At 36.6% G+C, this 27,707-nt stretch overlaps 1 protein-coding gene across 1 annotated transcript in view; it reads left to right on the top strand.

Moving 5' to 3' along the window:
• Positions 1–27,707, top strand: part of LOC134656155 (collagen alpha chain CG42342) — a 276,941-nt gene that overhangs the window by 883 nt on the left and 248,351 nt on the right. The window lies entirely within an intron of this gene.

The following is a 27,707-nucleotide window of genomic DNA, read 5'->3' as shown; positions in this document are numbered from 1 at the left end:
CTCTACTAAAAGTTTGGTCAATTAAACATTGGATTGAATGCAATGCAATGCAGTTTGGCATATAGGTAAGTAATTAATATAATCTTTCTAGTAAAGCATGTCCAATTGGTAGGTAGTTCAAATTCAACATTGATCTCTAATTTTATGTAGGTAGGTACTTAATATTTGTGAAATTTTTAATAATTTCCATTGACATTAAAAAAAACCGGCCAAGTTCGAGTCGGACTCGCGCACGGAGGGTTCCGCACCATCAACAAAAAATAGAGCAAAACAAGCAAAAAAAACGGTCACCCATCCAAGTAGGGTAATTGTGTCAGATACCGTCCAATTATAGGAGATGTCTACTTTGAAATGCTAAAAAAAAATATTTAAGTAGTCTTACTTAAATGTGCTATATTTGTTTGTATTGCTCATATTGTCTATTTTAGGTTAATATTACGTGACCTTAAATAATATTTACGGTTTATTTTATAAAAAATATATTTTGAAAAAGTAGGGTTATTTCAGTTTCCGTCCGCCTGTGAGCTACTTTTCGTCCACGTATGAGTCAGTTTTCGTCCACTGTATGAAAAAGTACTGTAGGGTGCATTATTGCATTGAAAATCAATTATACCTATCTTTATTTTTTGTTTTTATGTTATATAGATAATTCTTAGTTAGTTACTAGCTTCTGCCCGTGACTTCGACCGCGTAGAATGGTTATTTTCGTGATAAATATTTATATATATTTCCTTCCTCAGGACTCAGACCGACAAACAGTGTTACATTCGCATTTATAATATATAATATCAATATAATAAGGAATCATTTATTTTTAAGCTATGTACGTTACTAGTACCGACTTAGTTTTGTTTTGCATATGCGACAAAAAAATCGCAGCGATTTTAAAATTGTGATTTGTCACATTTTTCCGCGACTGCTCGCGACGCCATTGTCACAAAGTGAATTGCAGCATACGGAGTTGTATGGCCCCGCGCGCACTGCGATAATAAAATCGCACCCCGGACCTCAGTCGGCATTTCGCTCTCCAAGAGTCAACATATCGGAACCTGCTTCTCCAATGGAGTCACAAGATGAGACGCTAGATGTTGACCGTTTAATTATAGAAATAGAAGGAGATCACCTTTGTGGTATAAATACTCAGTCATACAGCGATTGCATATTGTTTCACGCCTGGCGACTGGTACGAAATCCATGTCGAGAATGAACAAATCGTCGACTTTTCATCGCAGTGCGCGCAGTCAATTTTCTGCGATAAATTACAGCGCGATTCTAAAATCGTCTCGCAAAAATTAAAATCGTGGTGCGCGCTTGGCCTTACAGACGCCCGGACCGTGACTTTGCGGTCCGGCGCACGTTCGATCGTGTGTAAGGTGATCCGCCGTATGTACGTCCATTAAAGCCGTGTAACAGACAACCGCACCCATGAGTGAGAGCGAGAAAGAGATGGCTTTTAAGGACGCAGTTTTATAAAGCCCCACATTCACACTCCTACCGTGTAGGCCGCCTCGTAGTCCGCCTCGTTGGGTAGGATTGTGTATGGGGGTTGTGGACTACGAGCCGTCCTACAAACGGCTAAACGGTAGGACGGCTCGTAGTCTACAACCCCCATACACAATCCTACCCAACGAGGCGGACTACGAGGCGGCCTACAAGGTAGGAGTGTGAATGTGGGGCTTAAGTGAGAGCGAAAAACAGATACTTATTAAACCAGCATCCACACGGCCTGGTACAGCTATCAGTTCATGCTGTAGGATATAGAGCGAGATAGGGAGACAATTATATGTCTCATTCTTGCAGGACTATTTTGTAACATCGTGTAAATACTGCTTAATAATCATAGACATTTCAATTATTTTAAAGCCCGCTCCACACTCGTGCGCGAGATATTAAGGAGGGAAAATCGTAAGATTTGACATTTTTTATATTAAGATACGAGTAATGCTTTGATGCTTAAATAATTAATTGCCTATTTTAACTTATTTCCTCGCATATTTGGGGCAAACCACTATGCTCCGGTGGGAATAGCAATTCGTGGAATCGTCTCATTGTCGGACTCAGTTCAATTCTTTCATTTCGTCGAACAAAATCGAAACTCATCCACGAATTGCTATTTTCGCCCTCAGTAATCATGTAATAATAAATCTCGTCTACACCACTCATAGTACATGGACGGAAACTGAAACAATATTTAAAGCTATTTTTAGTTTTCGACCACGTATTTTAAACATGATTTTAATCAAGCAACACTGACAAAATCGTGGACGAAAACTAAAATGTATAATCTTATAAGCAAGAAACATCATTTTAAGAGAAAATATATAGTAGTTTATAAGTCTTTTGAAGTAAAACGATCATAACAAATACTCACCTAGCTGTTCCAGTTACCGTCCGTGTGGTCGGAAACTAAATATTTTTCAAAATTAGTATGTCAGTACTCGTCCACTAAATTTATCAAAGATTATTATGAAAAAACTATAAAAAACACTTAAAATTGCGTTTACTATACTTTTAAGTTGCAGTATGTGCCAATAACGTAACTTAAACTAGTTAAATTAATTAATAAACTTACCGTGAACATTTGCCGCCAACACTTTTTTTTTCTTGCAAAATGACGTTTTCAAGCTCTGGATGCAATGCCGCCACTTACATAATTTTTTTTAAAGCCGCTATTTGTCAAATAACACTTTTATTTTGGTAAAAATATTGCTTAGACATTATGGATTGCAACAAATCCAAACATGTGTGAGAAGGCTTGTTTATATTCAAATTTTCCGCAATTCTTTGTAGCAACTCCGCCAAGTGGACGGAAACAGGCACTGGACGGCAAACAGACACAATTACCCTACTGACCCCGCCTGACGTTGCTTAACTTCGGTCAAAAATCACGTTTGTTGTATGTTGTGTGTTGTTGTATTTTAATTCTTCTTTCTAAAATAGATAAGAATCGGAACACATTAGTAACGTTAGTAACGCTTACCGCGATATACCTATTATAGGTATGCACGTATGTCTATTCGCCTGAGTCTAGCTAATACGTTGTCCTAGGTTTATTAGTAAAAACTGAACGATTCTATGATTTTCATACTATATTTTTATATTTGCTTAATTAAATAAATACCTACACCCTACTCAACAAACGAATTCGTTATTGCAAATTTATTGATTGCAATCAAGTAGGTATATGATAGGTGATTCTTTAATTCGTATGTGGTTGCTCATTATGGCGCTATTGAAACACCCTGGAGCGATTGGCACAGGGGAATCGAATTACCGCATCATTATTTTATGCAAACATATTCATTGGAAATTAGTTGCAATTTTCACCAAATTTCCTGGCATTGTGTGGCATGCTGTATTTTTGCCCAAGTATTTGAAAAATATTCAAAACATGAAAGTAGAAAAATAGAAAGTAGAGATTAATAAGAACACGCAAAGGAAAAGTTCGGTGTACAATGTTTGTTTTAACTTTTATCAAAATCGGCTTAGTAATTTTGATACCATGGTAGTAAGTAAAAGTGCATGGCCAATTTTACAGTCCATTAAATTTTGCAGCTTGCTGTACGTTACTTGCGTAAGCTGAAATCAAAATTATTTCTCTTGGCTTTTAATAGTCTGGTAAAAATACGAACTGCTTGAGACGGTTTCTTTTTTACCACCCTTTTAATACATTTCATTCGTCGCTGCAATTCAAACTGAGCCGTCTTTAATTTTCTCCTCCAGCAAACTTCGGTCAACTAACAAAGCATGTAACTAACACTCACGGAGGCTGGAAAGCTATTAAATTTTTTTCTCGCCACAACTCCAAGTTAATCCGGGGTTGAAAGCTGTCACCCGGGTGTCTGATCGAAAAAATGATAAACGGAGGGTGACACTCGCGAGGGTTACGAGTTTTGGACTTCACAGCAGGGAAGTACGTACCCGGGTGGTAGAATAAAAAATGTACAAGATGTATGAACGGTCTGAAATTGACTGTCTCTGCGCTGCTAAATATATAGTGTTATCAAGATTTTTAGATACGATAATAATAACACTCGTATATTCCGAATATTTTAATCTTTATTGCTCTATCTAATTACATGTACCAAACCTTACATACAAAATAATAGGTAAGTTAAAAACCAGCTTGTCTAGTTAAAATGACTCATTCTTATTGTCATCTACTCCAAAAGAGCCAAAAATACTAGTAGCGTTGTCGCGTTGCACGGCAAGCGACTTGTTGAACCAAATACTTTACAATAATAAAAATAAATTTCAGCCTGTATATTAGCGCAATATTGCTCATATTGTAAAAATATTGCGATAATCTACGCAATATGAAAATAAACGCTCCTTTATTTAAACTTATTGGAGTTTTGTACGACGTGTTCGTAAACTGCGGGTAATCTTGGTAATACACTAATACAGCTTATTGGAACTTACAATCGAAAACTTTTAACGATAAGATGGTGATTGTGCGAGTTGCGAGCTTTAGAAATAGGAAAGCAATATGTTTGCGAGAGTTTTGTTATTGCAAGTTGATTTAGTGTTCCTGGTCTCTATTTCGGAACAAGTTAACTGACGGGCCTGCCTTACCTTTATAGTTATAAAATTATGCGTATAAGACTGCGTGGAAATTTTACTAGGCGGAGCGACTATTTTGAATGATTGATGGCTAAAATGCAGCATGGAGTAAAATCGTTCATTTTATTCATTTTAATTATCAGTGCGCAGTGCTTTTAAGCTTGAATATCACTTTGCATTCTTCCTATATTCATTCTGCATCACTTCTCGTAGTAGGTATAGAAAAACGACAAAGGACATGCCAAAAACAGAACCGTATTTCTGCAAATAATGTGAAGTGAATTGTCAGCATTACAAATTTTCGATGTAGTACAGTCAGCATCAAAATAGTGAGTATAGTGACGGCCAAAGTAGAAAAATATATCGGGACACATCCTTATTTCGGTGGTAAGAATGGTCACAAAAATGTGTTACGAATACGATTACATATTTGGCTATTTTGGCCGTCGATACCTATTTGAAGCTGACTGTACAAGCTAGCGCAAAGGTAAAGATAAACAACCATGTTACGATTACGCCATTTAACCAATAAGTACACCAATACCATATTCAATAAACCCAGTGTTCAACAATACATGTACGTTTAGTACATGTCATATTGCAGAACGCAAAATCACACGAGAAATAAAAACATTTATACAAACAAATAAATAAACGGTCACCATGTAATTTCCAATAATGTGAGAACCAAATAAAAGAGTGGCGATATCGCAGGCGATAAAATGTCGCGTGCGCTTGACGCGGTCGCCCTCGCTGTTTATTTGGATTATTGGAAGCTACGTGGGGTCAGGCTGAGCGCATACAGTTGAGATGACAATTTTGTTCTTAAGTAGGTTCTTCGAGATACCACAGAAAAATCCACCTGCCAAGGTTCAAACGGTGGGCCAAAACACCCCGTATTGCATACATCAATACAACTTAATTCTAACAATACCTATAATTATTATTATGTTTAAGTAAATGATATCGGACACTGCTTTAGTCTGTTCATCGCCGCTTATTAATAATTTCTCGACTGGTGAATACCATTTAATGTGCAAGTAATTATTTCTTAAACCAAGAAAAAAAAAAAACATTTAAAAAATACACAACACAAAAAACACCCATAACAATACAGTTGGATAACTGCGTCAATTCTAAGCGCTTGGTTATAAACAGGCCTACCGTGCCGCATGGACGCCCAATTGGGGGCATTTCACGAGAATGTCGCTTACGTAACGACATTGTTCTAATACTTCTGAAAATGCTGAGTAAGCTATATTGGGTCTGTTAATATTTCACGACTTGGCTAAGAAATTGGCAGTATAATCTAGAACTTTAGGGATTTGATTAAGGTAGCTGCCATACAAGGCGAAAGCGTTACGTAAGCGACATTCTCGTGGAATGCCCCATTGTAAGTAATGTACATATTTCGGGGGTTGAACGGATCATTGACGCCATCATTGTAACTGTCCCTAATGGTGACGATCCAGACAAACAACAAGTCGTTAGCCCCTATTAGATCCCTTGGTCGCCTGACGGAACATTTTTGGTTAACCTAGTTAAATAAATAAAACTGCTGAGAAATTAATTCTAATCTCTTATTGGTTTCATGAATATTATTGACAAGATCTTGTGTATTAATTTTTCTAAACAGAATTTAAACATCAGACATAAACCCCCTTATTTATAAAATTTAGCAGCCTTCTGTTACATTTTGACCCTTTCTAACAAACCGACAAAATAAATGACCGATAAGAACAAAGGATTATCAAGGCTGTTAGACTTGACAAGCATTTTCAAGCATGAATAACGCCAAAAGTCTATACCTTTTTACGCGGGTCACATAATAGTAGACTTTTATTTTAAAACATTAACAAGGTGCTGAAATCCGTTCTCCAGTTGCAGAGTTATTCTATTATCAAACCCTTCAACAAAACCATTTAATTCCCACAGCTTAATCGCTATTCCATGACCATCTGCCAGTTCCATTGATAAGTGGTCACTATTGTTAGTTAGTACTCGTATAATGGTTATTTTTGTCCCAACGCCCACGTAACTTGAAATCGATGAACTGGTCATATAACACGGAATAGGAGGCGTTTACTTGAATGATTCAGCGTAAATTGTGTTGCGTGCTATTTCTATTTTCATACTGGGAACTTACGTGGGGACACTGCTTTTAATAATAGTCTTATTGTATTTTGTCCATTTCATGGAGTTAGTCATGATAATTATGGGATTAAAAAGTAACGTTTTTAATCAAAATGATAACATTTATGGCTTTTTAAAATTTCAATATGAAAATGCTGACGTTAGGAGGAAGTATAGTACCTAGTACTTATTGAAAAATATCTTTGAAATTAGGTACGAATGAACATATTCTTGAATTTGAGTCTTAAAATAGTAATTAAATGGTTATAGGGCCAAGGGACTTACGGACGGATATGATGAAACTGTAAGGGTTCCTTGATGACCTCGGAACTTCAAAATACATACAAAGGTATTTATAATATGCATCTTCGAAACAGACTAAGAATACAGCTATTTATTTTAATAACAGGTACAGCTCAAAGGAAGCCCTACCTTATCCAGTATAATATAGACAACCAGACTAATTATATGGTTTTGTTCCAGCGGCGCTAGTTCGCACCATTGTTCTGCAACTTGGTGTCAAACTTAATCTCGTAGGTATGCCTGGATGCTAGATTTTGGATGTAAATGGTATTATTATGAAATCACTCGTCTTGAAATAATGACTAGCCAACTGTAGGAGATAGATAAAAGTATATATTTATAGAATAAAAGTGTAGATGTATGATGTAGAAGAAAGGTTCACAAAAAACACGCGAACCTAATTAATATGATCTTGAAAACACGCAAGCTCATATTCGTGCAAAATTGCTCCCGGCCTGAGGGAAATATTTCATGTTACGCCTTCCGTGATACCTTGAGTAACTATTTGCTGAACAGAATTATGTTTGCCCCCACCGGGCCAGGCTAACAATTCCAATGGCTAATCAAAACAAAGCAAGGGTTGGGATATTGTACCAAAGATCTATCTTGATCACTGGTCCTAATCACAGATTACACATTTATTTAACTATCCGCTGTTCTATTAGTTAGGTAGGTGCTGAGATGTATTTTAATTAGATTTTCTGATTAGGTACTTAGCTTAATCACCATCAGGTTCACTAGTTATTTAAACAAAAGCCCAGTAAAGTTTTTTTATCCAACTACGGGTTATGGTTTGGCGCAAGTATATAATTTATTATTGTTATTTCATATCTTACAACGAAATGCGCTGAGACCATATGAAATTCGAAGGTTTGAGCGAATAAGTGAGGATTCGATAGACTCAAGCAAGAGAAGTCACATTTGAACCGACCACCGATTTTGAGGAGTACCAAACAGTTAGGTATCCGTACCTATATATTCAAAATAGAACAACTTAAAGAATGTGAGTAACCCGTTTTAATAAATTTAAGTAGTCAATAATCCGCATTAGGGTTATCAGTTTTTTTAACGTTATGCTTGTTTAGTGACATCATCATAATAATAAAGACTACATTTATTTTTATGAACTACAATTCACCCAACCTCACCCAACACCACATAAGAGAAAACTCCCAAACTCTCCAAATGAATACGCAAGCAACATCGATTAAACCCTCATTTCCCAGGACCTCTTAAATCCATACAATTCCGACTCATATTGGAGCCACTGGGAACTGAGAGGTTAACTCTAACTTCTTTCGACCCCGGGATAGTTTCAACCAAAAGTTGTTTATTAATTTAGAATTTCATTTTGATCTTGCGAACTTGGTAATTTTGTTAGCATCGGGTTTGGAAGGAATTGCCTTCGCTAGATGTGTAGGGATTAGTTTGGTTTTGCTTTATTTAGCAAGATTGTCGAGATGTTTAATGCTGACTGATGTCCGTAACTATAACACTAGAAATAAAAATAAGCTTGCTATTAGAGAAACCTTCGTGTCCGTAAAGTTCAAGTCATTAGTGGGGTAATGCATTCATTTTTATAACAAGTTACCTGACGATACTTTAACATTAACCTTTCCAGCTCTTAAGAGTAACTTGTTAAACAAATAAAAACGCATTTATAGATGCTCGCCACTGAGGCCCTACACTAAAGCATGCAGTACCATCCATAAACTACTTAAATTCTTAATATTAATTTTAACATCAATGTCTCAATTAATCAATTATTTACGACCTAGGATCGGCGTGGATTCAAAAGAAAATCTTGGGTCAAACGCCTAATTATCTGTTTGCTCGATGGAGACGTCATTCAATTCAGGCCCTATTTCACATGCAAATAAATAGACATGATCAACACAAGCGATTATAAAACCTAATTACACTTATTTAAGATCCTTATTTGATTAAAAAGAACCTTTCTGATAAAGGGAGAAATAAATTGAGCGAATTGTGAGACTTTTTCTGTAGATTTATTTCGATTCTAATTAGAGTGTACGTTGTTTCAATTTAGATCGTGCCTGTAAACAAATGCGGGTAGATTTCAATTGTTTTACTTGATTGGACTCTTATTCTGCTTCTTAATGGACGATCGTTCCATGATCAGCTTTTATACTTATACCTAAATATTTTTAAACTTATACATATAAGCAATAGTAAAGTATGAGGAGTAAGAAGAAATCGGTTTTGAAATATGCTTAGTTGATTGCTATTTAAATATTACCATAATCATAATCATAATCTTTATTGTTTGTGAGAAATGGGTTACATTGCCAGTAATTACTATTGTAACAATATTTCATGGACTCACCAAGACTCTACCTTTACAGGTGTACAAACAAATATTTCCGTTACCTACATAACAAATGATGTCAAGTATTAATACAATCATATATCACAATCTTAAAGTCTTAGTAACACCTCATGCAATAACAAAGGACATAAAATTAAATTAAAATAAAGTCGAAGTCATACACAATAAAATCCCATTAAATCATTATTTAAAAATTCATTAATACTATAAAAACATCTCTGTATTAGCCAAGCACGGACTTGTGATTTAAATATATTCAAATTATTATTCTTAAAAATGTCAGGTAATTTATTATAAATACGAATACACATAATATACGAGTTTCTTGAGGAAAGTGCCAAATTAACAGAAGGTTTATGTAAAGTAAACTTATATTGTGTTCTTGTCGCGCGTGGACCCATTGTTTGAAACTCCACAAACAAGTATTTATACTTGTGTACAAAAACACACACTTCGAAAATTAACATGCTAGGAAAAGTGAGTATGTTGTTTTCTATAAAATGAGTACGACATGAGCCCATATAGTGTATGGCAAATATGGCTCTAATACAACGCTTCTGTGTTATAAATATTGCGTCTTTGTCAATATAGTTTCCCCAAACTACAAGTCCATATCGTAAGAGAGAATTTACGTAGCCATTATAAGCAAGTAGCGCTGCTTGGGTCGAAACAGTTTGGCTAATTCGTCTAAGTGCAAAAATAAAACTATTTAAAACTATAATGCCCTACAGCTATGCCATATTAAATATAGATTTTTGTTATAAATAAAAAATTGGCGCGTGTATAATCTTGATGGCTTTCATAATAAAAAAACAACGGGTTGCACTCAGGGAGTGCCGGCAGAAGTGAAAACTCTATGACTAGTGCAAAATGCACTATGTATAATTGAGGTTAACGCCATCTAGCGTTAGCGTTAATTACTTGAAACCCCTAAGCACATCACTGTTAGTACTCGAGTTATATTAATACCAGTTAGGGCGAAACTCACTAGATGGCATATAAATCAATAAAGAAAAACTCAATGACATTACATGTAACAGTTTGTCATGTAATGTCATTGAGTTTTTCTTTATTGATTTAAATGCCATCTAAATGAGTGGCCGTCTAAATCTTACGGTCACGTGATCGTCTTACGCTGTCTCGAGTTTAATTTTTAATTATTTCCCCACCTCGAAAAGTACACTACGCCGCTAAAGAAGTTTTTACTTCAATAATAAGTTCTAAAAACATACATAAATATTTGAAAGTAAATCGTCGATTCCCTTCGTCTGCTAGAACATTTCCATTTACTTTTAAGTTCCATTTCTCCACTTCATTAAACCGGGATTGATTTAGAGTACAGTAAATCTCTAAGAGCTCCGATGTGGTGAAAACAATCAGAGAAATGGGCTGTTGGTTAAATTAAACGTGACCGTTGACAGGACGGATGGCGCCGATCCATTAGGAGGCGGGAATCGAACCCGGATCGCAGTCGGCACGTAACGATCTGTTTCGCTTAGCTATCTGTGTAAATTATCTTTGTGCCTTACCTACAAGTTATTATTTTCTAAATAAAAGCTTAAAGTGAATCAATATTTTGTCCCATTCTCAACAATCGATTCTCATTGCCTGTATAAAGTCCAAGGATTATTTGATTAAGATTGCAGTGAAACGACATCTTTTCCTTTAATAGAGTCTCACTATTATGAAACATTCGCCGCTCATTGTTTTATAAATTATATTTAATACATTTTAATAGGATGTTGTTTTATCTGTAGGTAGGTATCTTTATAACGTATGCAAACTAGTTAGAAACTATAATCTCATGGAAACTACAGCGTTAAATCTACGCGCTTATCCTAGCGGCCTTAAGACAGGTCCCTGAGGAACACCAGAAGCCTCGCTGGCGTAAGTTATGCTTGAACTCTGGAGTCAGACGCAAGCCTTAAGCGAATAGCTTCATAACAACGTTTCTTAGTAAATTAGCACAGATTTCAGTGAATTACAAATGTTTAACCCTTTAATTCGCAGTTCCAAGAATACTTTACACCAGAATCACAAAAATATTGTAACGTAATTTTCACTTAAACTCGAACACGATCTTTGTTTTTTTTTACGAAAATTTAACAATTTTCTTTTCTAGTTAAACGGCCCTTACTCAAGTTTTCATAATCTTTTATCAAGGAACACTGCTACATGGATATTCATTGACTGCAGGTGGAGTCCTTTCATTTGTTTATAATACGTCTTTTCTATGTTGTCTATTCCGACACTCAGAAAGCCGACTCAAGAGTGGTGTTTCAAAGAGGGTAGGAAGTTGACGGAAGCTGCGTATTTGCCCAGCAAGGGCTCTAGGGTGTTTGGCTTGAGATAAAAGAATTGAAAGTAAAACAGGGGTAGATCAAAGAGTGTGAATTTGTTCAATTTTCTTATTGAATGCCTATCTCAATTTGTTTAAAATACATTGTGGTTGTGGGAATGTAATGTACTTTGATGTTCAGTTTCACTTTAACGCCTTAGGCTTCACTGATTTCAGATGAATTGAAAAGCAGCCTTATCGGCAATATTAACGTACAAATATAGTTAAATGGTATCATTGTTAAATGATAAAGGGTGTAAGTACATGCACATTGTCTAATCGATAAAGCTCTGCTAGAACTTATTCAGCGGATGACTGTCGATCGATAGTGAACTCACATAAATAAATACTTTTAATCTTTAAGGTGCAGTAGGTTCCGAAAACGGAGTTTCATTAAAGCCGTAGGGCTTCTTTGGATCACAATATACGGCTGCCATAAATTTAATCAGCAATCTTGAGGTCTTTCTCGAGAGACTGTATTGATTCGAATCCTGAGTTTTTGACTTCCGCTCGATAGAAAAAAATTACGAACATAGGTCTAAAATGCACTTTAAAAATTTGTATCAAATTATGCACAAAAGCGAAAAATAAGAAAATTGCTTGTAAGAAAATTGGTAATATGGGGCATTATCTATGAAAAGGGACCTTATTGTCGATGGCACTTACGCCGCACAGCGTCGCGCGGCATTGTATTTATATCGGAGCATTGTTAATAATGGCCTAACCGCCATCGACAATAAGGTCCCTTTTCATAGATAACGTCACATATGATGTTTGAGGGAAAGCAACGTACAAAAAACTAAAATAAAAAAACACGGGCACGCACTTCCATTTCGCTCACGCTTACGCTCAGTGAGAGTGAGAGAAGAACACGAACATATTGGGCCTTAAGGTGTACTTCAGTACAGTCAAGTTCATTTTACACTATCGCCGTGTTCTACAACTTAGTTCCAAATCTCTAGGCGATGTTAATGGCGTCTAATTGATACGCCACGCGAACTAACAGAATCGCTGACTTACTAATACTTGACTAATTTTGGAACAGCGGCGAGGGAATGTGTTCGTGATGCCCCCGAATTTGTGAGATTTTGTGGCGTTAATGGTTTTACTACAAGGTAAGGAATAGACTTTTAAAAATGGCGGCTTATTTATGAGAGAATAAGTACATTATAGGCAAGGAAATAGTTACATATTAAGCTGAAAAATAATATTTCGCTAATGCAGCAATAAAGTATTAATAATTGCATTTAGACATGACTTGCAAACATTACACCTTACTATTACTCGTATCTACATAAACGCTTATGAAAATGCATAAGTTATCTCGGGGTAAAGTTAAACTTGCTTAAAGGGACACAGTCGTGCAGTTATGCTAATTTGTTTACTTGTTTCGATAGATGAGAGAATCACATGAATGCTTGCAATTAATGTCAGGAGTAGTACCTGTTTCAAGATACAAGTGGATACAATACTCAGAAACACCATTTAGATGATTACTTTTATATTACCTAATTGAATTTAAGCTCTTGTGAGTCATGTCGTAACTAAAATTTAATTCTCGTGTTTCACTTGCGTATTTTAAGTCACTAAGCGCGACATGTTTGCACTGAAAGTGCTGAAACGCGTTAGCGTTGACAACGCACTTTGGAGTGACTAGAATTATTATGTTTTTAACTCTAAAACTAAAATATTCTCGTTAGTTTTTTTTTCGTTTTTAACCATTTTAAATGAACTTATAAATATTATAAATATGTTTAAAAAAACTTAGGCCAGTGTTAATAATCATTCACTGTTATCTCTCTGTGTTATGTATGTACTTGTTTTGTACAATAAAGTGTTTACTACTACTCTAATACTCTGTCGTTTGTGTATGTCTTATTATTACAAATTGCTGTATTAAAAAAAATAATGAAATCATCTGTCAATTGTTTAATTAATAAACCGTTTGATTACAATACAGTTATTCCCGTAAAGAGTTAAAAAGAAATTCCAACGCTTAACAAACCAATCATAACCCAGGCAAGGCAAAACAAACATGCCGGCCGGTTTACACCGTCCTGACAATCCGAGTTTACTGTTCCAATTAGATAGGTTTTTTAAAGAGGCGTGAGCTTTCACAGAATGCACAAACAAAGACATTACTTTGTGAATTAACTTTTAAATACCTCCTCCTCCGGGTGTTTACAAGCCTTGTAAGGACCAGCGCCCACTAGAAGCAGCAGTGCAGGGGCGCCTTTTATAAACTAAAAATAATCATATTATGTTAATTTCAATAGTGTTGTATTTCAATAGAAATCGTAAATGTAACATAAATTTTCACCATTTACTTTCTTATTAAAGTTCAGATATCTTCAACGAGAAAATCATTACATATCTGTCAATTTTGTTTTAATGATTAAATGATAATAAAAAATATTGTAAAAGTCTAGTTCTGCTCAAATTGTGCTTTTGAACTTTGGCTAGCAATAACAGGAAATGAAAGTGTTCAAATATCTATTGAATTCTCCGATCATCTATGTTGTGGGCAGTGTCACGTGGGCTGGTCTTAAGAGGCCGTAGTCGATTTGAAAACGCGCGAAGATACGACATTTACACAGTAACCGAACGCCGGCCCCTGCTTGAAACAACGCGACCGTCTTAAACAGTATTGATACTTTCGCAACAAAATATGCGTAACTTTAGAACTTTAGTTGGGTTAAAATAAAACTTTCGGTAAATTTGATATATTCGTTTATTATACTTACCAACCATGTATTCATATAATAGTTATTTGTACAACAAGAGATCAAAGTTTGATATTTCTTCGAGTGCTTATTTTGAGTCCCGTGCAAGCGAAAGATTCTATAATAATCTAATTTAGAATCTTGAGCGTAGTAAGGGACTCAAAAGCGCACGAGATGTAAATAACTTTGATCTCGTGTAGTTCACAAAACTTTTCACCTCAGCAGTGAGAACATATTAGAGAACCCGAAAAATGTATTCCTTCTTCATCACTTACCTATTCACTCATGTTTTCTTAAGATATACCAACAATTAAGTTTTCACCTCAGCAGCTCGAACAAGGGTACTTTGCTACTTAAAAACAGTGAGCAAAATCGCATTTTGCTCATTTTGTCTCACTCAGTGAGCAAAATGCGATATTGCTCACTGTTTTTAAGTAGCAAAGTACCCTTGTTCGAGCTGCTGAGGTGAAAATTATATTGCATGGTGATGATGATTGCATAAGGTTATAATATATATATATATATATATAACCTTAGTGCAATTTTACGGTAACATATATTATATGTTACCCTTTTAGTAAATGAAAATTTTAGGTGACAATGCAATATTATGATGATATGGAGCTAATCTGATGATGAAGTTGGAAGCAGGGATCGGAACCGGTTTTTTGCAAAAACTTAGAAGTAACCATATTTTTCGAATTATTTTATACTCGAAATGTAGGACTCAGTTGTGTTTTTAGGTTACGACTTCGTATTATTAGATTGCCTAATTAGAAATGAAGTAATTAGCAAAGAACAAAAAAATACCGTTTCCGTTCCCATACAAAAAATACCGGTATCCGATCCCTGGTTGGAAGGTAGCCATAGGAACTCTGGAATGAAACGTCGCAACCCTATCGAGTTTGGGCTCGTTTGATTCGTCTTGACGAGTACTTCTTTAGATGGTATCCGGGGTCTGATGATGGCGCTGAACAGTTGCCATAGGAACTCCGTAATAAAACGCTATAACCCCATCGAGTTTGGGCTAGTACGATTCGTCTTGACGAGTACTTGGTCTCTCGATAGTTTCCAGGGTTTGATAATGGAGCTGGGAGGTGGCCATAGGAACTCCGTAATAAAACAACTCAATCCCATCGAGTTTGGGCTCGTTTGATTCGTCTTGGCGAGTACTTTGGTCCTAAAGAGTTTGATGATGATTTGATGAAGCTAAAACGTTCAAAAAAATATATATGAATATAAGATTTTTTATTTGTTAATACCTAACAAAAACTAAAAAGCTTAAAATAATGCTAAAATAATTAAATAATTAAATTTTGATAAAAAATATACCTAATATTTTATTAATACATTTTACAATACAGATGGTGCTACTTTACGGCACTAGTGCGATAATTAGCACATTACGTAACTATGTCGAATATTAAAATGGCCATATGTACCTACTGTAAAACGTTGTATGATACATAATTTTGTAACATCTGTAAACTGACATTCACAATCTGACAATAAATGATTACTTATGGAGAAAGTTTTTATTAATTTGTGGCTTTTTAGTACATTACCGTAAGTTGACCCCTAGGAAACTATTGATACTGGATAGGAATGGGATCGATTGGCATATAAAAATATCATGTGAAAAATAAAAGTTTTCATTTTCATACAAATTGTATGGGAAAAGTTTTCCTCGATTTGTGGCTTTTCTAGCCGGATTTTTTTTTTGCTTCCATACAAGGTTTTGATCCTCAATAGAAATGGGATCGATTGGCATCAAATTGATTACTTATGGAGAAAGTTTTTATTAATTTGTGGCATTTTAGTACATTACCGTAAGTTGACCCCTAGGAAACTATTGATACTGGGTAGGAATGGGATCGATTGGCATATAAAAATATCATGTGAAAAATAAAAGTTTTCATTTTCATATAAATTGTATGGGAAAAGTTTTCCTCGATTTGTGGCTTTTCTAGCCGGAAATTTTTTTTTGCTTCCATACAAGGTTTTGATCCTCAATAGAAATGGGATCGATTGGCATCAAATAAAAAGTTTGTCAAAAATTACCTTTTTCTCGCACCCTGTATATGTTTTTTCCAAAATCTGTAAAAGCCAAACTTTATTGATTTGAAATCGAGGGAAGGTCTTCTAAGACCATTTTCTCGTAGCACCACGGGATCTGGTAGCTGCCCTCACTGACCCAAAAAGAAAATCCACCCTGTATATATATATATAAAGCTACTACTAACCGTTTATAAATAAAATCGTGTTACATTTTGGCAGCAAGAGGAATAAAAAAGGTGCAACACGCTTTTATTTAAAAAAAAACAACGGGTTGCACTCAGGGAGTGCCGGTAGAAGTGAAAACTCAAAGACTAGTGCAAAATGCACTATGTATAATTGAGGTTAACGCCATCTAGCGTTATTTCGTCGCATTACTTGAAACCCTAAACACATCACTGTTAGTACTCGAGTTATATTAATACCTACCAGTTAGAGCGAAACTCACTAGATGGCATTCAGATCTTGTTGAGACGAATCAAACGAGCCCAAACACGACGTGGTTTCACGACCTGGTTGATGAGTACTCTTGAGCCCCTGTCGGCTTCATCGTCAGACTCTTGAGTACCATCTCTTGTCAAAGATCTTGTTGAGGCGAATTAAACGAGCCCAAACGCGAAGTGGTTTCACGTCCTGGTTGATGAGGACTCTTGAGCACCTGTCGGCTTCATCACCAGACCCTGAATACCATCTCGTGTCAAAGATCTTGTTGAGAAGAATTAAACAAGCCCAAACACGACGTGGTTTCACGACCTACTTGATGAGTACGCTTGAGTACCTGTCGGCTTCATCATCAGACCCTGAATACCACATTGTGTCGAATATCTTTTTGAGACGAATCAATCAAGCCTAAACACGATCTAACCAATAATAGATGATAATACTATAAACTATACAAGAAAGTAAAGAAGTACTTACAACCAAGGATTAAAGTTCCTGGTCGTAGTATACACGCATACCATAAAAGCCAAAGACGCAAACAGATATAATATTTTACACGGCGCGCACGCACACAACGATAAATAACTTCGCGATCGTCGATGCAACGTGCGGAGCCGATCAGCACACGTCCTGCCTCTATAAGCTCTGGCGAGCGAATGAGTCCGCGAGCGCGCGTCACTGGTTATATACGAATAAAGAGAGCAGTTTTTAAAAATTCGTCAAAAAATAAAAGTTGCAATTTATATAAAATTATGTATCACAACAGTTTAAGTAAACGTTGCAGATTATTTGAGTATGAAAACTACGTCGAAAATAAGTAGATTTTCGGAGAAATTGCCACTTGTTTTGAGGTAATTTCTGGAGAAAATTGATTTCGTCTAACCTTCATTTACACTATTTCAAAGTCATAAAAACAAAAATGTAGTCTACGACAGTTGAAGTACAGGATATGTGTAATACAAAATTACCATTTTTAGCAGTCCAAACTTTACGAAATTCACAAATAAGATCGACTAAATCAGTGCTTAACGCGCGTTTACCTAAACGTCCATCAGAAAAACAATCATTACTAACTTAGTGAGTCTGTTTTCAAAAAATTGATCTGTACAAGTGGAAGATAAGAAGACGTGCTAATAGATACGAGTACTTGTTATTTCTATTACGTAACAAAAGGTGTACAACTTCATTGCCTAAATCTATCAATTTTACATTTTTGCGGCTAAAATCAATACCGGCCTCTTAATTGAATGTTCAGCCCAACACGAGACCAGGCGTGGAGTAATTAATAACGTTTTTGCTCCCGTAAATAGTCACGCCTTGTTCCAGTTTATAAAACTATTGAGTACCTAAGTTTTATAAACTGGAACTGGAAATTTCAATGCCCATTTTCTTTTTGATGGGTCGTTAGTCGCTAGACGCTGTTATTTTGGATTTTATGCACTTATACCGTCAAGTACCGTGCAGTCCGTGCGGTGTTGGATTTCAACGTCTCTCCCTCTTAAATACTAGAAAACTTAATACATTTTTGAAGAATTTCCAGTTCCAGTTAACCTATGAGTATGACAAAGTAATATTATCTCAATATTTTCTTTGCCGACAGCGACAGTACACTTTTCTGTGAGCTTACTTAGGAAGACTTAGGTTTATAAGCAATCGATCGGAACATTTGACCTTGTATTGGTTAGGTAGCCTCGGAGGGCGCTGGGTCATTGATCGCGTTTCGTTAATATGAATGTAAATATACGAAAGAGAACCAATAAGCGATTGGTCACTATTTTAACAACTTATTAACTGATTATAGCCGTACCACCCTACGTCCAGTGTGTTTTTTTTACTTCATATTTTATGAAAATTCCAGTGACTCAAAACCTCGACTCGAATAGATAATACCTTAATATTTTCGACCAATTTGGATACGTACATATGTAATTTATTTCCAAATATATAAGGTACCTATTGAAATATATGGCGATTATGAGTAAAATTGATGTACCTACTGAATTACTCATCCCTAAAGCCCTTCAACAACATTTATATTCGATAGTTACCTTACTCGCAAGCGAGTAACTAGATCCCGTGAGTAACTAACCTGTAGGTACATAATGTGTTAGGAGTCTTATTATAAACTAAATATAAGTACTAAGACTACTAAGTGCATTTGACGTATCACTACGGAAAACGTTTTAGGTCCACCACTGATATTCATATTCTTTTACAAATTAAAAGAAATATATACTGATTTTACGTTGACAATGAGTAAAATACAATTATTAGCTTGAATTAGATTTAGTTTGGTATTTAGACTAGGCGGGTTGTGGATATTTTCATTGACTGTAGCATCTGTGATGAAGCCTGTGCTGTGGATATAAGGTATATACGAGTATTCTGTGGATTTTTCTTTTTCTGTAATAATACAATCTTAATATTCAATCTACTAGGCTTATATTGTTTTAATAAAAATGTTCCCTGTATTCCCTATGTTCACAAATGGGATTGGAATTGTATTTATATTGAATGTTTACTTCTGAATACGGCCGAAGCTATTTAACACGCGAGCTTCTAAAACTCAATGCTCGATGAAGTCGTTAGCTCTGTTGATATTTCCTATTTGTACGTTTGACTTTAACTTGCGTTTAAATAACGGTATGCTCGCTAGATAGGAAATATTGAATTGAGTGGTTTAATCAACAGTTAATACCTAAGTCTACTAAGGCGTAGCTTTTTTGAGTTGTAATAATATTGCTCCCTATCCGCATAGGGCGCTGCTGAGAATGGGACACTCATCCTCATATTAAGTGGGTGGCCGAATCTAAGTAAAAATCTTCCGTTACATAAAAAAATCGAGATTAAAAGTGGATCAGTGAAAGATAAAGAATAAGTTATTATTGTTCTCCAATAATTTTGCATTATTCATATATGTACATAATGTCCTCGTTCTTACTTACTTTTCCATACTTACAGCCTATTTACAATATCTGTGTAGGCGCGTTTTGACTACTTAACCACTCGTGTTATTTGTTAGTCATGCAATCGCACCCGCTTAAAGTTTCGAGAACATAATATAATACTATAAATAGTAACCAACGTATCTAAAATTAAAATGCGACCCCGAGTCACTTTACTGTCTTTGACTTTTAAATCTTCGAACCAATAACTTACACATTTATACAGTTTTATTATTCTTAACACAATAAACAACTGAGGTTGTAAACAAACAATCAGACATGATATAACTCAGCATTAAAACCGTCCTTATTACCACTACGTAACGGCTAACTTCTACGTTAGGTCTTAAAGCTCTCTACTCTGAAATCAGTCTTATATCCAAAGAATAAGATGCATATAAGAATGTGTCACGATGTGTAGTCAAGCGTGTTAAGTGTAGCCCGTATTGTAATGGGCCCTTTTATTTTTATTGCCTTTTTACTGAGACAATATGCGAAGGACAATGATGATGTATCCTGTACTTAAGAAAAAGCATTTCTTTCTCGCACGACCATTGAATGTATTGTAGGTACATATACACGTATAACATATTATATTTACATGGTTTATGTAAGGCATTATGCTCATCTATAAATCCGCCTAATATACTATAAAATTACAAATATAAAAAATAATTATGACGACTGGTCTGGCCTAGTGGTGCGTTAAGCCGCGGTCCTGGGTTCGAATCCTGGTAAGGGCATTTACTTGTGTGATTAACACAGATATTTGTTCCTGTGTCTTGGGTGTTTTCTATGTATTTATATATTATATATATCATTGACTAAGTACCCACAACACAAGCCTTCTTGAGCTTACTGTGGGACTTAGTCAATCTGTGTAAGATTGTCCTATAATATTTTATTTATTTATTTATATATTTCTGCCGCCTATTTATCGCCTTTTTTTTAATACGTGGCTGCGAGCCTATCAGTCTAGGTTAAGTTTGCGAAGTAGATAAATTAATTAAAGTTTTAAAAATTAATTTATAAATTAGTTACTTAAAGCAACGACCATATTATTTCACAGTTGTCCATGCAATTTAAAAAAAAAACCTCTATCATCCATCATTACGTTCCCGTAGTGTCATCCATAATCAGACAGCACACAATAAATAGCTAATGACTCATTGTTAGCGCATGATGAATTATCCGGGTAAAAAAATCTATTACAAGGGGACAATCAGAAGGATCAGTGCGGATTACTCTGTTATGATAATGGTTAAACACAATAACATAGAACAATATTCATTGGTCGCAATACATACAATAGCTTTACGAGTAGTCTAACTATGTTTGTTTTGGTACAATAATTGCTAGGTAACTCCACCGTTTTTCCGTTTCCTACAAATTTTATGGTAAACTTGCCAATATATATAATCTGCTTACTGCTCGTGCTGCACTTCTACGGAGAATAAAAGAGCACCAACAGCAGCAAAGTGAATGAAGTCTTTAATATTTATGCTGCTTCTTTAAGGGAAATTATTTTATATAGGTAATGTTTATGGTGGGAGCACTATGGGCCCGGCCACTAGGGCATGCTCCCGGGAATTCCCGGTTCTCAAATTCCCGGGAATTCCCGGGAATTTTATAGTCTCGAAAGAACCGGTACTGAAGACCCGGAACCGGTACTTCCCGGTTCTCATCAGTATGCGTATTTATTCCCATTTCAATAGTAGTTGTCTTAGTACTTTAGCTCCGGACATTATCTAACATTTTAATAATGGTGCTATGAAACGGGGGATCCAAAAATAACCCGACAAACTAACCTAGTAAAGTGGTAATTTGTAAAAATTCACCAAGTTTTCTATTTCAACTTTGTTTTTATCTGAAACATCGTTCAGTACTTTTATGCCGGTTACATAAAGGACTAATGATATTAGCAATCTATGTATTTATGTTTGTGTCATATATCCCAATGAAGCCTTAAAGCTACTAAATTACACCTATTTAGATGAATAAGGTGTCTATCTATACATTTTGACCCGGGTAACTTATCCTGTATCCCGTGCCGTCATAGTGCTGAGTGCATCGACTACGACCGTGTTGCTCGTACATATTTAAGCCCAGGCGGAGGCAAAGTGTGCCGGTTATTTTCGTAAAATAGGTGGGAACGCTAAAAGTGCTTTTTTTATATAAAATAAGTCGTTTATTAATCCTTATGAAATTGTTCATATGAAAATAAGTAATTCATAAAGATTGTACGCTAACACAAACCGATTTTTTAAAATAATCATAAGATGCCTTGAGAACCGGGAAGAACCGGGATTCCCGGTTCCGGACATATTCAGAACCGGGAAATAAAATTCTTGGTACCGGGACCGGTACTGCATGCCCTACCGGCCACATGTTTGCGGCACCGCAAACCGCTCTGCGGCGTCGCCCGCCGCAACGCAAAATTTAGCGCCGCAAAGCGGTGCGCGTCGCCGCGCACGGTGTCGCAAAGCGGTGCGCGGCGCCGCGTGCGAGGTCGCGCTGCATAGTAATGAATAAAATTCGACTACTAGTGTTTGATCAGACATGGATCTCTTGACACTGGTAGAAGAGCCCGCAGCAAAATTTCTAACCGACTTGATACCACGATGAAATGCACAATGGTTTCCCATAAAAGTGATGCTAAATCCGAATTCTATAGTCACGGCGAAACTTGCCGAAAATACGAAAAATAAGGCCACTTCCGGTGCGAAAAAAGGGGGCTGATTTAACCCACCTGATACCGAAATAATAGTTATGGCAGCAGTTAGTACATGTAGACACAGAAAAGCGAAGTCTGCCAGTATTTTTTTTGCCGAAAGTGCTTGGCAGACGCTCTCAAAGGTGACCATCGGGACCCCTAAATTAACCCATCTGATACCACCATGAAACCAATTCTAGTCGGTAGGTATGAACACTCATTTCAGGAATATATAAGTCTGCCAAGGCTTTTCCTGCCGAAACGCCTTGGCAGACGAGATTATGTAAAGTATTTATTAATTGTAAACTATGTACATAAGATGTCATATACAGGAGATATCGAATCAACAGTTGCCCATTTCGAGCATACAATATGATCTTAAAACTACCAGGCCTATGGAACTCTCCGCGCGAGCTCGGTTTTATACCTACGAGGGGCGTTCAATAAAAAGTGAGAATGAGTATGTTATATACAACTTTTATTAAATGTAATTTTATTTTTCGACATAGTCACCTTTTAGCATAATACACTTAGTATATCTTTTTTCTAAACTTAAAATTCCATTTCTAAAAAAGGTTTCATCTCGAGTACTTAAAAAATCTTGTACTGCAGCGACTACCGCGTCGTCGTCTTCAAATTTCTTGCCTCTTAGGTATTCCTTCAATCTCGGAAATAGGTAGAAATCACTAGGGACGAGGTCTGGTGAATACGGAGGATGCTTAAGGATATCGAACCCAGCATCACGTATTGCAGCCATTGCAACGGCGGACTTGTGTGCCGGTGCATTGTCCTGATGGAACAACACAATTTTCGAGAGTTTACCTCGCCGTTTTTCACGGATCTCATTGCGCAATGTTGCTATTTGTTTGGCATATAAAGAGCCCGTAATAGTGGCTCCATGCTCGAGATACTCAATCATTACGACCCCTTTACCATCCCAAAAAACAGAGACCTTACCGGCAGATGGGCCCACCTTGAATTTCTTCGGAGTTGGAGATGATGGCCTTTTCCATGTCATAGACTGCAGTTTCGTTTCAGGGTCGTAATGATGGAGCCATGTTTCGTCCATTGTTATAAATCGCGCTAAAAAAAGTTCCCGGTCTTGCTGTATCAGGTCCAAAGCTTCTTGACAAATCTCGACTCTAGTTTGTTTTTGTGTGTCAGTAAGCATTCTGGGTACCCTACGCGCTGATACCTTTTTCATACCCAAGCGTTCATGTAAAATATTATGCACGCTCCCCGTTGAAATCTTTACATTTTCAACAATAAAACGAACCGTGACACGACGATCCGCCAAAACTAAGTTTTCGACTTTTTTCACAATTTCTTCAGTTACTGCTGTAGTATGGCGTCCGGAGCGGGGGTCATCCATGGTCGATGTTCTTCCACGTCTAAATTCGGCGCACCAACGTGCGACTGTCGAATACGGAGGAGCATTAGACCTTAAAGTGTCCCGTAAATCTAAATTGACTTGGTCCGTAGAAAAATTTTTCAAACACAAGTATTTGATAACGGCGCGCAGTTCAATTTTCTCCATTTTCGCTAACGTACTCAATAGCATCGCAAAGAAATCGCCGTATTTTTTTTTAAACAAAAAACAGTTAGTTTCTTTTTTCATGGCAATCAGCTAGGTAGATTAGCTTTACCGGCCAGTATTTACTTTCCTAATATTTAAAGAGTTTGCATCTCATTCTCATTATATATTGAACGCCCCTCGTACGAATCTGTTCCCGTTCACGGTAGAAAAGCAAGCCAGTTGGTTGCCACACGCGCTCACGCACGCACGTCGCGTCGCCGCGCGCTCGAATATGCCAAATTGTATGCGAAAGAAATGTCTTCTTCACGAACAAATATCACAGCTGTGTCGATGGATGCAGAAACAACAAAATTAATAAAAAATAACCGTTTTTGCTCTTCCGATAGATAGGGAAAGTATAATATAGATAGACATTCCCAATATAAATAGTTTATAAAACGGCGTAAACACTGCGGTTAGGTACTGGAAGGAGATATGGCCTTTTAAAATGTTTCGCAGTCACTTGTCGGAATAAAACGCATAAACGGAATATTATAATAACTAATTGCAACTTATCTTACTCGTGTATAGTTATTGTACGCTATGATTGTATATGGCAAGTTCTAATGCAAGTTGGACAGTTAAAACTTATATTTTAGGTAGGTATCTTCTATAGAATATATAGTTTAAGTAGATACCTACTTATTTGTAAAATAATTTCTAAGCGTCGGCCACCCTAGCGTTGTGCCGGCGCGCGCGGTGCGGGAAGCGGCGCGTTGTGCCGGCGCACGGTGGGCTGAAAATCGGCCTCCATAGAAATAGAAACCGAAGTCTTAAATTTGAACTTTTTTTTATTGGAATAGCTTTTGTTAGGTTTTATTATGTCCCAAAATTAATCTTAGCTAATTTGGCTTTGGCTTAGCGGCGCGTTGAAGGTCACTCCATTGTATTTTTGTGTAGGTATCAAAACGGTAGGTATTTGCGTTTTCTTTGAGAGATAAGTATCTGTTCGTAAGAACTATTATATAATCTGTGAAACTACTAACTATACTAGCTTACTGACTAACTTTTACTTAACAAACTACCAGAAAAAACTCATTTAGGTTGTAAAATTCATTTTCAATTAACGAGTTTTTAGGGTTCCGTAGCCAAATGGCAAAAAACGCTGTCTGTCTGTCTATCCGTCCGTATGTCACAGCCACTTTTTTCCGAAACTATAAGAACTGTTGAAACTTGGTAAGTAGATGTATTCTGCGAGCCGCATTAAGATTTTCACACAAAAATAGAAAATAACAATAAATTTTGGGGGTTCCTCATATTTAGAACTGAAACTCAAACATTTTTTTTCATCAAACCCATACGTGTGGGGTATTTAATTTATGAATAGGTCTTCAAAAATGATACTGAGGTTTATAATACCATTTTTTTCTAAACTGAATAGTTTGCGCGAGAGACACTTCCAAAGTGGTAAAATGTGTCCCCCCCCCCCTGCAACTTCTAAAATAAGAGAATGATAAAACTAAAAAAAATATATGATGTACACATGCAAACTTCTACCGAAAATTGGTTTGAACGAGATCTAGTAAGTAGTTTTTTTTAATAAGTCATATATTACGGAACCCTTCATGGGCGAGTTCGACTCGCACTTGGCCGCTTTTTTATTTTAACGATTCCCCTCTAACATGATTATTTCAACTGACAGGCTCCTATTTCACATAGGTGACAGGTGCGACAATTGTAAAACATCACTGTCGCTGACGTCACAGGCATCCATGGGCTACGGTTACCACTTACCATCGGGCGGGCCGTATTCCTGTTTGCCACCATCATTGCATTATTTAAAAAAACTTTATTATATCGGCAAAAAACAGATATTTCTCTTGCGAAGTTCCATGTCTGATCAAACACTGGTAGTCGAATTTTATTCTTTACTATGCAGCGCGGCATCGCACGCGGCGCCGCGCACCGCTTTGCGGCACCGCGCGCGGCGACGCGTACCGCTTTGCGTCGCCGCAGCGCGGCACCGCTAAATTTTGCGGTGCGGCGGGCGACGCCGCAGAGCGGTTTGCGGCGCCGCGCGGCGGCGGCGGCGTCGCACCGCTGACATGTGACAAACGAACCGCCTAAGCGGCCAGCCGCTAGTGCGCATGGGGCCTAAGTGACAGGAACATCATGTTTTCTCTGTCACAGGATCTTAGATAAAGTTTATAACAGCCAGTGTGGGACGCGTGGGACCACCATTACGTGCATCTTGAGCACCTGAGCTATGTTTAATTGTATTCAAAAGCGTTACAATAATATTGTATATTATGCTTTACCAAGATTTAGATTTCCCGTTTTCCCACGGACCTCCAAATAGCAATAACCGTTTTGAATGTTTATTTTCGTTGGTCACCGAATGGGGCATAATGCACCCAGAGCCGTTGACCTCGTGAATCACGCCCTACAAAAAACCGGGGGTGCGGTTAACCCTTTTGCTTTATAATCGTATAGCAGTTCTAATCCAGCCTATATGCGGATTGGTTTGCGCGTAATTGGGTATAAATAAAATGTTTTTACCAGTTTAGATTTAATTGTATTTTTGTTTTGTTATTTTGCCTCCAAGGTATTGGTTTCAGACTCGCAGGTCGAAATTTTTCTATTGCGTTATGCCAAGTGTAGGTACATATTCGTATTACCTATTTTTTACACAACGCTTGCGTGAACTTGCCAGTGCCCAGTTGCCATTCTATGCATCTGCTCATGCTCTCCTTGGCAGTATAGTTTGACTTACACAATTTTAAAGGTATTCAAATGGAATATTAGACGCTTACATATGTAGTTGTCATGGTGAATTGATAGAACACACGCTGGCTGACTCAAAACCCTAAATTAAGCGGTTCACAGTTGATTGCACAACCTGCAACGACGCAGCTGTTCGCACACGCGTCGTAGGTACTGAGGGTTGAATATTTTATATTTCCTGTTACTAATACCTTTGTAAATAGTAGTCAATTAACCTAGTCAGTGTACTATTTTATCTATAGGAGTTATACTGCACTATAGAGTAGTTAACGTGCCTGATTTTGCAATACAAGTATTATAATTAGAAAAAAATCGTAAACGCATTATTATGCAATAATGTGGCTATCTACCTTAACCTAGTTATAATAATCACGTTTATTAATATAACAAAAAAAATCTTTTCAAATTAAATTTCTTTTCTGTTCTGTAATTATGTATAGGTAGCTTTGTTTTATTCTATTGAGATTGAGGAATAATCATACTTCTATTTATTTTAATCACAAATTCACATAAATATACATTACATAATTTATAGTTGAATTTTATAGGATAGGACTGAGAGCAAGTTTATTTATGATTAATAATATTTGAGTTGAAAACTGTAATCGTGTGGATGTTTGTTAGGGCGGCAACACTACTGCCAAGTAATAGCCATAACGTTTTGTCAGCCATGTGTCAAATGCAATTTGGCATGGTGTCAAATGAAATACTCGTGCATTAGGTTAACGACACAACGCAAAAATTACAATGCTGATAGTTGACACATTGCCAAAATTGGCACAGCTTTGTAGTTAAAAGCTTTGTCTACGCTTTTCATTATCATTAATAATTTCATAGTTAGGC

Source organism: Cydia amplana, chromosome 2 (genome assembly GCF_948474715.1).
Source record: "Cydia amplana chromosome 2, ilCydAmpl1.1, whole genome shotgun sequence".
Classification (NCBI taxonomy): Eukaryota; Metazoa; Arthropoda; class Insecta; order Lepidoptera; family Tortricidae; genus Cydia; species Cydia amplana.
This window is presented reverse-complemented; position numbering and strand designations above follow the sequence as displayed.